General features: G+C 47.1%; 1 protein-coding gene across 5 annotated transcripts in view; it reads left to right on the top strand.

The window, feature by feature from the left end:
- The window catches only part of TMEM164 (transmembrane protein 164), a 181,368-nt gene that overhangs the window by 131,050 nt on the left and 40,146 nt on the right, over positions 1–10,172 (top strand). The window lies entirely within an intron of this gene.

Here is a 10,172-nt window from a genome sequence, read left to right on the forward strand (position 1 = left end):
CCCCCCCCCCCCCCCCCCCCCCAGCACACCGCCGGTGCCACTCCCACGCCTATCCACCCCACACCTAGCCACTCCCACGCCTAGCCACCTCAGGCCTAGCCACTCCCACGCCTAGCCACTCCCACGCCTAGCCACTCCCACACCTAGCCACTCCCACACCTAGCCACCCCACGCCTAGCCACTCCCACGCCTAGCCATTCCCACACCTAGCCACCCCACACCTAGCCACTCCCACACCTAGCCACTCCCACGCCTAGCCACTCCCACACCTAGCCACCTCACACCTAGCCACTCCCACGCCTAGCCACTCCCACACCTAGCCACCCCACACCTAGCCACTCCCACGCCTAGCCACTCCCACACCTAGCCACCTCACACCTAGCCACTCCCACACCTAGCCACTCCCACGCCTAGCCACTCCCACACCTAGCCGCTCCCACACTTAGCCACACCCCCACCTAGCTGCTCCCTTCTGTTCTGGGGAATCCTCATGTATTGGATGCCCACCAGGATCTTGAGCTACTGCCAGGCTGGGTTTCTGCAGTATCCTTTATGCCACACACCAGGGGGTGAGCAGATGGGTGTGGATAAGGCCTGCAAAGAATCTGGGGGCTTTTCAGAACCCTTGTTTGTGCCTTGTGGGTAAGCACGCTGCTGCTGTGTGTCCTGGGGCCTAGGCCTTGGGCTCGTTGTCTGTGGTGACATTGGGTTTGCATGGAAACCCCCGCAGCCCCGATTCTGTCACTCACTTGTGCTGTGCCTCCCCCGTTGCGTCAGTGTGCAGTATAGGGTAGGAGGAGAGAAGGAAGCACTCAGCCCTGTCAGGAGCAGGACCTTGTGCTCTTGCTTATTGTATCCATCCTCTCAGAACCAAAGAAGATATTGAGAGGGGCAAGAAGTGCAGGGACTGTGAGGTTCTAGGGCTGAGGGAAGAAGCAGGTAAAAGAACAGTGACCACTGTGTAAAACAAACCATTGACAACCTTGATCTTGTCATGAGGGAGAGACCTCCAACTTGGTAGAGATGGCCTTGAAAGGAAAGCTGATCTCTTTGTGACCTCACAGTGACCCTTAAGTTATCCCCCCCCCTTCTATTATGTGGTAGATGAGAGGGGACTAGCCTCTCTGTCTTGGTTGCTGGGACTTCTCTGGGGGACCAACGCCACTATCTCACCTCAGGCCACCAAGGCTTTCATTTCTATCACGTTGAAAATGACACGAGGCCATGTGGGCCCTTAAAGCCACTGGAAGATGGTTTGGAAGTGGTGCTTCCTCTAACTCAGGAATCCTGGCAAATCTGAAGAACTTTTGGCAACCTGGGGACACATTGGAGGACGGGTACCGTTGCTCTCGGTGGAGTCTTCTGTCAGTCAAGAGATCTGCCCCCCTGTGCCCTGGTTTCTGTCAGATAGCATTTTTTCTTAGGACTGGTCTCAATGTTCTTTGAGGCTGTTTTTACCCCGTGCAGCCCCTTGGGGGTCTCACAGACTCAGAGAGCACCTTCTTTGAATTTGCTCTAAATGTACTGTTTCCCCCTCTAAGCTGTAGGGCAAGTCTCCATATCCAGGAGACGTGTCCATTTTTCAGGTATGTCTCCTGTGGCACAGGAAGCAGCTTGCTAATAATATTCAAGTCTGGGGGATACACTCATTCTGAATAGAACCAGGCAGGCAGCTATCTCTGCATTCCAGAAGCAACCCCCCTCTCCTTTCTGAGGGATGAGATGCAGGTTTTGGCTCAACGTGCATGGCCATTAGTTAAACCTACTTGGCTCCGAGGTGCCCGTAAAAATCTGTTAGGTAGCTGAGCCAGACTATTCTGAGATGGAAAATACCAAGTAGCCATCCCCATTACCCCCTCCCCACAAAAAACCCCTCACAGTCTGGGAAGCTGCAGCTTCTAGAAGTGCTAGGTTCCACTGCAGCCTTCTGTTGAATCTGTCGCCACACTGTTTGGGGTAACTGAGCCGAGGAAGCAGGGATGCCAAGGCTTAATTCCAATTTATTTCTCACTGTTAGTGATTCTTTCCTCTTTCCTCTGGTGCCTGGCCCAGAGTAGAGGCTGTAAAAACAGTAACGGTAATAATAGCCACAGTAAATATCAGCTTTTTATTGAGTGTTTCCTGTGTGTGAGATACTTTGCTAGGCACGCTTTGTGTGTTTTCTCATCCAACTAACCCTGGTGAAAATGCCCCTTCTACAAAGGAGAAAGCCAAGGCTCAGAAATGTTAGGTACCTTGCTCACAGCCATCAGTAGCAGAGCCAGGATTCAAAGCCTGGCCTCGATTCCCTCTCAAACCAGTCCTTTTCTCCGCGTACCTCATTGTCCTAAAAGGCAGGCACCTGTCCCCTAACCACACAGCAGGTTGGGAGTCTCCCCTCCAGCCACCCCCAACATGTATTTGTTGAACACTTACTACGAACCCAGCATTTGTACTAGGGAATCAGAGATTCCCTGCTATAGGGAGTCTGTGCGGGAAGAGAGCCTTGGGAGTATAAACCAGCAGGGATAAGTGCGACAGAGGGCGCCATAGGAACAGAACAGGATTTATTTGTCACCACTTCTGGGCTCTTAGGAAGCCTTGGCTTCCTTTCTGGCTCTTTGCTGTCATCTGCTGTTCATTTGGGGGAAATTATATGCACTTAGAGAAAAGTCTGGTTTTCCTTTGGTCCCGAGTCTCAGACCTGGGCCTTGCAGAGGACAAATCGATCTGGAGTGAGCAGTGGGAAGATGATTCTCTGTAAATCAAAAAAGCTGAGGGTTTAGGGGTTCTCTTTCCTAGAAGTCCTATAATTTTCCAAAAGTAACTGACTTTGAACTTTATACCCAAGGCAAGACAGCTCTCCCATGGCCAGGAGCCCTGTTTTCCTGAAAGGCAAAATTGTGCTGCTTTCTGTGGCCTGGGTGGGGGCGGAGTTCAGTAGTACCTAGTGGGATCCCCTCCCTCCTTCATTACTACAGTCCTTCAGCATGGCTGTAGTGACTGTGACATCCTGTGTCCACACTGTTCTTTTTTTTTTTTATTAAAAATGTTTTTAATGTTTATTTTTGAGAGAGAGAGAGACAGACAGACAGGGTGCCAGTGGGGGAAGGGCAGAGAGAGAGGGAGATGCAGAATCTGAAGCAGGCACCAGGCTCCGAGCTGTCAGCACAGGGCCCGACGTGGGGCTCAAACCCATGAACAATCTGAGTCGAAGTCAGACACTTAACCAACTGAGCTACCCAGGCACCCTTGTCCACACTGTTCTTTTCTTCCTCCAGCCTTCCTTTTTATTTGTTTCCTTTCCTCCCAGCTCTTTGCCTTTGGCTCTCTGGAACTACACTTGACTCTTGAACAGTGCGCAGGTTAGGGATGCGCCCCCCCCCCCACAGTGTAATAGCCGTGTATAACTTTACTCCCTCAAAACATAACTACTAATAACCTTTCGTTGACCAGAAGCCTTATTGATAATGTAAACAGTGGAATAACACAGATTTTGCATGTTATATGTATTATGTACTGTATTCCTGCAATAAAATCACCTGGAGAAAAGAAAATGTTATTAAGAAAATCCTAAGGGAGACAAAATACATTTACTGTACTGCTCTGTATTTATCAGAAAAAATCTGCACAGGAGTGAACTTGCAAAGGTTCAAACCCGTGCTGGTCAAGGGTCAGCTGTATATTTTTTATAACCCCCAGCCCAACCAGCTCTTCACAGAACACCAAGTCCTCCCATGTCTTGCCTGGAGCTCCCCCCAATGGAGGCTGCTCTTCCTTTTCTGCCCCCTGTGCTGTCGAGCCCCCCACTGTCTCCCCCCAGACTAATATTTCATCTCTCAGGTGGAAGTGCTTTCCCCTTTACCATTCTTTCCACCTTTTCTTTTCACCACTACCACCACCTAACCCCTCATCTGCTTCCCCCATGTTCCTAGATGCCTTTGGCCCCTGGTGCTCAGTATTTCCATTACAACTCTGGCCAGCATTGGGAGAGGCTTCCAGGGAAGACCACTCGCCCCACCCAGCTTCTAAAAGTTTGGGTGTCTCCACCTCAGTGACTTCTGTGTCTTCTTCTCTTCAGCTGACTGACTTTGCCCCCCACCCCCTGAAACTCCTCTGTCTGAGATCATTAGCCCCTGCATCCCTTTCTGTGACCCAAATCTCTACTCTTTTCAGCCTCCTCTCCTCAAGCTTCCTGTCCTTCCCACTGTTGATAGATGTATCCCCAACAAATGACTGGGAAAACAGAGATTTCCAGGTGCAAATTCCCTCGGTTATTTCCCTCTGCTCTAAAAGCTGCTTCACCCACCCCTGTCCTGACATCATTCCCTGTCATCTTGGAGGAAGTGGTTTTGTGGTAATCTCGCATCCCTTCCCCTCATCCAGAACTTCATTCCATCAAGTAGTCAGTCACTTGTCTCCTGGATTTCAACGCTTTTTTCACTACTGGCTTTTTGGCCAAGAAGGATGCCGAAGTCTTCCCCTTATAATTTTTTTTTAGTGTTTGTTTATTTTTGAGAGAGGCTGGGGGAGGGGCAGAGAGAGAGGGAGAGAGAATCAGCAGCAAGCCAGATGCGGGACTCGATCTCACAAACCATGAGATCATGACCTGAGCTGAAATCGAGTCGGACATTTAAACGACTGAGCCACCCCGGTGTCCCAGCATCTTCAAAGATTAGTCCAACAAGATTTCCTAAACCTCAGTTCTTTGGGTGTGACAATTCTTGCCTAATCCACAGTGTCATCTGTATTATTATGTCTATGATATATGTCCTTAAATCTACTAATTTTTCTTTTTCCTAAAATATCTTTCTGCTCCATGAAATCCTGGATTCAGTGCGCTGGTTACTTATTTTAATACACTTAAAATTTTTTTAACGTTTATTATTTATTTTTTGAGAGAGAGACAGAGCATGAGCAGGGGAGGGGCAGAGAGAGAGGGAGACACCGAATCCGAAGCAGGCTTCAGGCTCTGAGCCACCAGCACAGAGCCCAACATGGGCTCGAACCCATAAGCTGTGAGAACATGACCTGAGCCAAAGTCAGATGCTTAACTGACCCAGGCACCCCTTACATGTTTAAATTGGCATTCAATTTCTTCTTCCCTGACCTATGTGTTCCTCTCATGTGTTCATTTTTCCCTTATGTTATTGGCCTTTTTAACAAAATTGAATCTTAGGAGCTCCTTATATGTAATTTATATATTTTACATATTTGTTTATATTTCTACATAATATAAATATATGTTTACACACTTCTATATAATTATTTTTCCGTATAAGTTTTTCTAGATAATATAAATATCTTTCTCTATAATGTAAATATTTTTCTGTGTATTTCTATATAAATATTAGGAGGTAACCCTTTGTGATCTGCACTGTAGATCTTTTTCCCAGTTTTGTCATTTTTTTTTTTATCTTCTGATTTATTTAGGTAGGATGTTTACATCTCTATGCAATTTAATTTATTTTTATCATATAGCTTCTGAATTTTGAGTTATGGTTAGGAAGTCCTTCCACACCCCGCGGTTATAAAAAATATATCCCGGGGGCACCTGGGTGGCTCACTCGGTTAAGTGTCTGACTTCAGCTTGGGTCATGATGTTGGGATTCATGGGTTCAAGCCTCACATCACACTTTGTGCTGGTGGTTTGGAGTCTGTTTGGGATTCTCTCTCTCCCTCTCTGCCCCTCCCCCACTCATGCTCGCTCTCCCTCTCTGTCTCTCTCTCCCTCTCAAAAATAAATAAACATTAAAAAAAAGACAAATCCAGGGTGCCTGAGTGGTTCAGTGGGCTGAACGTCCAACTCTTGATTTTGACTCAGGTCATGATCTCGTGTTCCTGAGATCGAGCCCCATGTTGGGCTTTGTGCCGCACATGGAGCCTGCTTGAGATTCTCTCTCTCCCCTCTCTCTGCCCCTTCTCCACTTATGCTCTCTCTCTCTCAAAATAAATAAAATAACTTAAAAATATGTATATATAATATATATATGTATATATATATATTATATATATATCCCATATTTTCTTTGCCTGTGTTAATAGTTCCATTTTTTTTAACCTTTAAATCTTTCATCCACTTGGAATTTATCCTGGGATACAGTGTGAGATAAGGATCCAATTTGATTTCCAGATGGCTTCTTGTTTGTCCCAAGACCATTGAGCGAATAGTCTGGCACAATCAGGTGTGCTTGCGGGTAGGACCATGCTGACCGATGTGAAGAGTGATCACTGTTCTCTGCTTTTTTTACCCACCTAATTGTTCCTGAAATCCATTCTCTCCCTGCCTTGGGCTGGCCCTTCCTCATGTCGCACCTTAGCCATGACAGCTGGCTCTGTGTGGTCTCCCCAGCTCCCCCTACCAACAACCTGTCCCTGTAGCTTCCAAAGCTATTTTCAAAGCCCAAATAGGATCACAGCACCTCCCTATTTGGAAACTTTCGGTGGCTTCTCCTTGTCCCCAGAGCCCAGTGCATTTTGCAGGCCTCTTCTCTGTATGTTCCTCCCTTCCTTGTGTTCTGAACTTGGGTATTACCAAGATTCTTAGGGGCCTCCCCCCTCAACAAGTTTACCGTTTAACTTTCCTGCCTCTGCGTCCTGAAGATGCCATGACTTCTGCCAGGAACGCCCTTCTCCAGCTTGGTGGCCTGGAAAGCATTCATATTTCCAAACTCAACCTCAGCCGCTAGCTTCTCCAGGCAGCCCACTGGAACTGTTCTGTGGTTGTCCTTCTGCAGTGCACGTGTGAGACATGCCTGTCTGCCTAAGGACAGGAAGTGTTCTTTAGTTCTTAGTATTTCAGGGCTGAATGAATGAGGACCTATATAGATACCCGCACACTGCACATTTTACATATCTTATTATGCGTCTTAGAAGCTGGCATTTATGGTGCATTGTCCACGAACTAGGCACTGGGTAAGTGTTTTACTTGCATGACCTTGATCTCTCATTTAATCCCTGTAAGTCCACTAGCACATGATCTTGGATGATAAAAAAAAATTACGTCTTCAGTTGCATTAACTCCAACTGACATCTAGCATTACTTTCAGTGCTGAAACGTAGGCAACAAACTACAGCTTTAGCACTCACAGATGTTGTTGTTAATGTAAATCAGTTTCTCCTCCTATTACAGCTGCTGTAGGGATTTCAAAAAATCATTGGCACCTCCTCATTACCTGCAAATGTAAAAACCTTAATTTTTAAAAGTACTTCGACAATTATTTCAGTGTTACTGTTTGCTTTTGTTATCCTTTTTTATTTTGTATACTTAAAAAGATTTATTCTGAGGGGCACCTGGATGGCTCAGTCGGTTAAGCATCTGACTTGATTTCGGCTCAAGTAGTGATCCCAGGGTCATGGAATCGAGCCCTGTATCAGGCTTCATGCTAGGTGTGTGGAGCTTGCTTAAGATTTTGGGGCATCTGGGTGGCTCAGTCGGTTAAGCATCGGACTTCAGCTCAGGTCACGATCTCGTGGTTTGTGAGTTCAAGCGCCGTGTTGGGCTCTGTGCTGACAGCTCAGAGCCTGGAGCCTGCTTCGGATTTGGTGTTTCCCTCTCTCTCTGCCCCTGCCCCACTCACACTCTGTCTCTGAAAAAAAATGAATAAACGTTAAAAAAAAAGATTCCCTTTCTCCCTCTTTCTGCCCCTCCCCTGCTCATTTTCATTCTCATTCTCTCTCTCTCTGTCTCAAAAAAAAAAAAAAAACAAAACACCTTTTATTCTGAGAGAGGAGGCCCCAAATCAGCCATGGGGTCCACAGCACCACAAAGGTCAGGAGCCCCTGCACTAGACTTTCAACTGGCATTAGAAACTAGGCAGACAAGCTTCACCACCACCCAGTGCTGCTCCCCCATGTTGTCGCTGAGTTCTGACAGACTGTGAGTTCGAATCCTGATTCTGGCACTTAGGTGAGTGCCTTAAACCTCTCTGCATCTGTTTTCTTATTTGTAAAAGGAGGGTAGGAATAGTACCTACCTCACAGGTGTGGCGTGAGGGTTTACTGAGCTCATATATGGGAATACATAGAACAGTGCCTGGCGTGTGTTAAGTGTTGCAGACTTTTATTATTCACCCCTATAACACGGCCTTATTAATTACACATCTGTCTTCCAACTGGACTGTGGGCTCTTGAGGATTCTTCCTTGCCTGATTCGAAAGTGACAGAGCCTTGCACCTACTGAGTGTACGTTTGTCAGCAGGTTTAACATCGCCAGCGTCCCTCCTTTTAGACGCCTGTTTCTCCTTTCAGCTGTGTGACACTCCTGTCTCCTGGTTCTCCTCCTCTGGCTGGCTGTCTTTGGGCTCCTTTGCTCTGCCTGTCCCAGAGGTCCCAGGGTTCTCCATCCATAGATGTAACTGAAGGCTCGAGAAACACCACAGCTACTTCAAAGGAAACATGTCTACAATCAAGATTCTCAATTCCATACCCTTCTTCCCACCTACTCTTCTTCTTCCTCCATTTCCTATATTAGCAGCTCTACCATCCACCACCCAGGGCCAAAGCCAATATCCTAGCCAGAAACTTTCTGGATCCCTTCCTCCACCTCATCCCTTATGGCAATCAGTTCAGGCATTCTGACGATTCAGATTCTCAAAATGCTTGCAAATTCAGCTCTTCCTCTCTCTTTCCATCACCCCAGCCCTAGCACAGGCTCTCGGCCTCTGTTGCCGGGACTACTCTGTTTTCTCTCTCCTCTCCCTGCCCTGATTGGCCCCCTGTGTCTCACCCAGCCTCCAGAATGACTTCTCTACGGAAAGAACAATTGTGATCAGGTTTTGCTCCCCTGCTTAAAAATCCTCTCCTTGGGGCACCTGGGTGGCTCAGCCGGTTCAGCATCCGACTTCGGCTCAGGTCATGATCTCACGGTTCCTGAGTTCAAGCCCCGCATCAGGCTCTGTGCTGACAGCTCAGAACCTGGAGCCGGCTTTGGTTTCTGTGTCTCCCTCTCTCTCTGCCCCTTCACCACTCATGCTCTGTCTGCCTCTCTCTGTCTCTGTCTCTCTCTCTCTCAGAAATAAATGTTAAAAAAAAAAATTAAAAAATCCTGTTCAGGATGCAGACCAAACTTCTTCACGTGGCACTCAAGATATTTACATTTGGCCCTTATCTGTCTCACTTTTTAAAAATTAATTTTTTAAATGTTTATTTTTGAGGGAAAGAGAGTGTGAGCGGGGGAGGGGCATAGAGAGAAGGAGACACAGAATCCAAAGCAGGCTCCAGGCTCTGAGCTGTCAGCACAGAGACCAATGTGGGGCTCGAACCCATAAGCCATGACATCATGACCTGAGCTGAAGTCAGACGCTTAACTGAGACACCCAGGTGCCCCATTTTTTTTCTTTTAAAGTTTCTTCATTTATTTTGAGAGAGAGACAGTGTCAGTAAGGGAGTGTCAGAGAGAAAATCTCAAGCGGACTCCACACCACCAGCACAGAGCACGGGGCTGGAACCCACAAAGCTCTGAGAACATGACCTAAGCCTAAACCAAGAGTTGGACGCTTAACCGGCCTCCCAGGTGCCCCTTATCTGTCTCTCTGACCTCATTTCCCATCACTCAAGTTTCAACTCCCATTACTTTCCCTTCTAAGTGAACAAACCTGCTGACAGATTTGCCCCACGTGCCTTCACTGCCATGTCCACGCACACAACGGCTTCTCTACCTAGAGCCTAGCAAACTCCATGTCCCCCTTTAACATTAGCTCAGCGATGCTGCCTCCACGCTGGAGCTGTGTGTGACTTCCCTAGGCAGCCTAAGGCACACTTTCCTGAACATTGTGTTTTTTTTTTTTTTCAATATATGAAATTTATTGTCAAATTGGTTTCCATACAACACCCAGTGCTCATCCCAAAAGGTGCCCTCCTCAATACCCATCACCCACCCTCCCCTCCCTCTCACCCCCCATCAACCCTCAGTTTGTTCTCAGTTTTTAACAGTCTCTTATGCTTTGGCTCTCTCCCACTCTAACCTCTTTTTTTTTTTTTTCCTTCCCCTCCCCCATGGTCTTCTGTTAAGTTTCTCAGGATCCACATAAGAGTGAAAACATATGGTATCTGTCTTTCTCTGTATGGCTTATTTCACTTAGCATCACACTCTCCAGTTCCATCCACGTTGCTACAAAGGGCCATATTTCGTTCTTTCTCATTGCCACGTAGTATTCCATTGTGTATATAAACCACAATTTCTTTATCCATTC

The sequence above is a fragment of the Panthera uncia genome, chromosome X (assembly GCF_023721935.1).
Source record: "Panthera uncia isolate 11264 chromosome X, Puncia_PCG_1.0, whole genome shotgun sequence".
Classification (NCBI taxonomy): domain Eukaryota; kingdom Metazoa; phylum Chordata; class Mammalia; order Carnivora; family Felidae; genus Panthera; species Panthera uncia.